We start from the raw sequence: 5040 nt of genomic DNA, 5'->3' as shown, positions 1-5040 counted from the left end.
TGATGTTCCTTTGTCCTAAATTTTAGATCCTTCATTGATTTACTGGTTTAGGAACAGACCGAAATCCTAACAATGGTTTTAGGTGGTATGATCGACTAACACAGTAACACGACAATGCTTTTCTTCTAAACTGTGGGCAACGGAGGACAGTTCCATAGAGTTATTTGACCCCGATATCATTTTAAAATTTTACTGTAGTTTGCCATTATGACTTTACAGCCCATCAGTCGATAAATCAATCCATGGTATTATATGCCTGCTTACAGTGTGCAGAGCACTGTACTAAGCACTAAGTGCTTGGTAGAGAACGATACAGTAGAGTTGGTAGACAGCATCTCTGCTGTCAAGGGAGATGAGATGAGAACAAGGCAGGATAAGTAGGTTGGCATTAGAAGAGCAAACTGTGCTGGCTGGTTTGTTGTGGAGGATTATCGAGGTTAAGTAGAAAGGAGAGTCAGGCATTACAATAAATTACAGAAAAGGGAGAGCAGTGGATTTCAAATATATGTATTTAGGGCTGTGGGGCTAAGGGAGGGATAAATATCCACATATTTAAAGGACACAGACCCAAATGTATAGGCAACACAGATGGGAAGGTGAACAAGGTGGGTAAATGAGAGGTTACTCAGAAAAGGCTTCTTGGAGGAGATATAAATTTAGTAGGGCTCTGAAGATAGGGAGAGTCGTGGCCTGTTGGATATCAATTAATCAATCAATGGTATTTACTGAGTGTTTGTTGTGTGCAGAGCACCATACTAAATGTTTGGGAGGTACAATGAGAAGCAGCATGGCTCAATGGAAAGAGCACGGACTTTGGAGTCAGAGGTAATGGGTTCAAATCCCGGCTCCAGCAATTCATTCTTTCATTCATTCATATTTACTGAGCGCTTACTGTGTGCAGAGCACTGTACAAAGCGCTTGGGAAATACAAGTCAGCAACATCTAGAGACAGTCCCTACCCAACAACGGGCTCACAGTCTAGAAGGGGGAGATTGTCAGCTGTGTGACTTTGGGCAAGTCACTTAACTTCTCTGTGGCTCAGTTACCTCATCTGTAAAATGGGGATTAAGACTGTGAGGCCCCCCCTGGGACAACCTGATCACCTTGTAACCTCCCCAGTGCTTAGAACCGGGCTTTGCACATAGTAAGTGCTTAATAAATGCCATCAATATTATTATTATTATTATTACAATACAACAGAATTAGTGGTGGCATTCCTGGTCCAAAATCAGCTTTCAATCAATCAGTTAATTGAATTTGTTGAGTGCTTACTGGACACAGAACACTGAGCTAAGCACTTAGAAGAATACAATATAACACAGTTAGTAGTTATGGTGCCTGCCCACAGAGAGCTTATGGTAAAGAACTCTATTTTATTTATTAATTTATTTTACTTGTACATATCTATTCTATTTATTTTATTTTGTTAGTATGTTTGGTTTTGTCTCCCCCTTTTAGACTGTGAGCCCACTGTTGAGTAGAGACTGTCTCTATATGTTGCCAATTTGTACTTTCCAAGTGCTTAGTACAGTGCTCTGCACACAGTAAGTGCTCAATAAATATGATTGATGATGATGATAAAGAAGGAATGACAGGTATTAAAATAAATTACAGATATGTACATAAATGCTGTGGGGCTGAGAGGGTGGGGTGGATATCAAGGGCTTAAAAGGTGCAAATCCAAGTGCACGGGTAATGCGGAAGGGAGATGAGATGGGGGAATGAAGGCTTAGTTGGGGAAGGCTACTTGGAGGAATTGTGATTTTAATAAGATTTTGAAGGCGGGAAGAACTGTATTTGAAGGGGAAGGCATTCCAGGCCAGAGGTAGGACATTGTCAAGATGTTGGCAGTAAAACAGATGAGACTGAGGTACCCTGAGTAGGTTGGCATTAGAGGGGGAGGGCCTTCCAGGCCAGAGGGAAGTCACTGGGGAAGCAGCGTGGCTCAGTGGAAAGAGCCCGGGCTTTGGAGTCAGAGGTCATGGGTTCAAATCCTGGCTCAGCCACTTGTCAGCTGTGCAACTTTGGGCAAGTCGCTTCACTTCTCTGGGCCTCAGTTCCCTCCTCTGTAAAATGGGGATGAAGACTGTGAGCCCCACGTGGGACAACCTGATTACCTTGTATCTACCCCAGCACTTAGAACAGTGCTTGGCACATAGTAAGCGCTTAATAAATGCCAACATTATTATTATTATTATTATTATTATTATAGGCAAGGAGTTGGTGATGAGGGAGATGAGATCAAGGTTGATTAAGTGGGTTGGCGTTAGAGGATCGAAGGATGTGGACTGGATTGTTGGGAAGGATTATCTAGGTTAGGTAGAAAAGGTCAGTGCGTTAAAGGTACTGGTAAAGAGTTTCTGTTTGAAACACACAATTGACTGGAAAGAGAAGCCAAGTAGAACACACCATCTTGAGTCATTTTCTTTTGTTCATGTGATATGAACAGAATACTTTTCAAAACCCTGTAATTCCTCTGCAATTGCTTCTGTAATTCCTTCAACTGTTAAACACTTTTGCTAGCTTGCAGAGCCCTCACTTCCCTAGAATTAGAATCATAGCATGGCACATCCTTAGGGGAAGAATCAGTTAGTAGTATTTATTGAGAAGCAGCGTGGCTCAGTGGAAAGAGCATGGGCTTTGAAGTCAGAGGTCATGGGTTCAAATCCAGGCTCCGCCACTTGTCAGATGTGTGACTTTGGGCAAGTCACTTCACTTCTCCGGGTCTCAGTTCCCTCATCTGTAAAATGGGGATTAAGACTGTGAGCCCCCCGTGGGACAACCTCATCACCTTGTAACCTCCCCAGCGCTTAGAACAGTGCTTTGCACATAGTAAACACTTAATAAATGTTATCATTATTATTATTATTGAGCAGTGATATCATCAGTCGTATTTATTGAGCGCTTACTATGTGCAGAGCACTGTACTGATATGTGCAGAGAACTGTACTAGGTATGTGGTAAGGTGCAATAAATGTAAAAGACATGGTCCTTACCTTCAAGAGACTTGTAATCTAATGTCTGTCTCTCTGTGTGTGCGTGTGTGTGTGTGTGTGTATAGGGGAACAGGGAAAATGTAGATACCACTATAATAGCAAGAGTGGGGAAAAAAGAATAAATAATGGAGTAAGTAAATCACTACAAATGTAAGTACTAAAAGTGGAAGGTACTAAGAATGGCTGGTAGGCTGACTTGACCTGGGGAGGTGGAAATTAGTTAAGGAAAAACTCCTAGAGGCGGTGAATTTTCAGGAGGCTTTTGAATATGGGAAGGACCTTGGCCTAGGAGATTTAAAGGAAGAGGAAGTTCCAAATAGGGGGAAAAGTATAGACAGGATCAGAGGCAACCGAGTTGAGAGTGAGGAATAATGATGATAGCTTGGTAGGACCAAAGAGTGGGAGCTGGGGCGAGGTGGGAGAGGAGAGCAGATACAGGTAAAAAAGAATGGACTGGTAGAAAGCTTTAAAGCCAGTGGTCGTGGATTGGTGATGTGGAAGGAAATGGGTAGCTACTGGAGGTTTTGTGGTGGAATGATGTGTTCAGAATGAGTTTTCAGATTTTAGCAGCAAAGCATAAGATAAGCTGAATATGGGAGGAAAAGAAAAGAGTAAATTTGATAGATGAATATTGGGAAAATAATAAATAAAAATAGAAAAAATGAGCAAGAATAAATGCTAAAAATAAGAAAGAAAGAAATGGAAAAGTATCGGAAGTGAAAAACAAAATTTAAGAATGTAAAAAAACTAATGGAATCTTTTTGGAATTCCAATACAAGCTTGTCAGGTTGTTTTGAGAATAATGAGAACCAGACAAGTGGTATTTAAGAATATGGAATACTGAACAAATATTTGAGTAAGTAGGATGACAATATTTTAAGTTTAAATGTAGATTACTTAGAGTAATGAATTGCAATAATAATTGTATAGAAGTTCTGCAATTTCAAAATAGCATTATTTATTGTTAGAACCATAAACTTTCATTTAGCCACCTAATTGGATTGGAAATCCTCATTTCGGCATGGTGAGGCACATTAAACTACATTATATAATCCCAATCTTATCCCAACTTACTCCACTTGCATACTTCCCTCTCCAAATATAGTCATAGTTTCTTTCTTCGCAGCTGTTAATTTTTCCATCTTTTGTTGACTTTTTCTTGAGTATAAGGATCTATATTAGACAATGCTCCCAAATTAATAAAAAACTTTCACAATCGCTCACTAGTCAAACCATAAATGGGGACTAAGTGTGGTCTTATTTTGTTATTATATGACATTACTGAGCAATGATTTTTGAGAGTGGAGAAGACATTTAAGCAGAACGTGTCTGTCACTTGTTAGGATTGAAAACCCTGTTAGAGTCTTTAAAATGAGCAACATTTGGGAAACTTTTAGACTCACCTTTTGCCTGAAAACTCAAATTGACTCAGCCTTCAAAAAGATTGAGAGCACAATATAACAGAAACATTTCCTACGCATAGGGAGCTGCACATATACACAGTGACCAGAATGTTAGTGGTTTCTAGAATTCTTTCTATGGATGATCCTGGGCTCAACTTCCTTCATCATTCAAATTAAAGGGGCAAGTGTAGTTACTTTCCAAAGGATTTGGAGTTCCAGAAGAAAAATTGGCCTGCTATTTGGCAAGAAACAAGCTGAAAATCTGTTAATAGTATCATTTTGATTCCAAAGACGTAGCTCTTCTTGATCCACTAGGTGTCACAAAGGAATGCATTTCCAATACCCCACGTATTCCTGTTACTGCTTTGAAGAGTGTAGCTGTTTTTCATTCATTCATTCAATCGTATTTATTGAGCGCTTACTTTGGGCAGATTTTTCTCCTTACACAGTGGAAATTATTCCTTGTTTGTGGTAAAAAAAAAAAAACAAAAAAACAAAACAAGCCTTAAAACCTCACTTGTCTTGAATTTCAGAGGTTCAGAAAGTTCCTTTTTACCAGTGCTACGTAGACTACTCATAGTCTTGTGAACATTCATGTCAGTAATTTCTTTGATAATGATTAAACAATGAGCTTTTAGCCA

The sequence above is a fragment of the Tachyglossus aculeatus genome, chromosome 3, assembly GCF_015852505.1.
Source record: "Tachyglossus aculeatus isolate mTacAcu1 chromosome 3, mTacAcu1.pri, whole genome shotgun sequence".
Lineage (NCBI taxonomy): Eukaryota > Metazoa > Chordata > Mammalia > Monotremata > Tachyglossidae > Tachyglossus > Tachyglossus aculeatus.
This window is presented reverse-complemented; position numbering follows the sequence as displayed.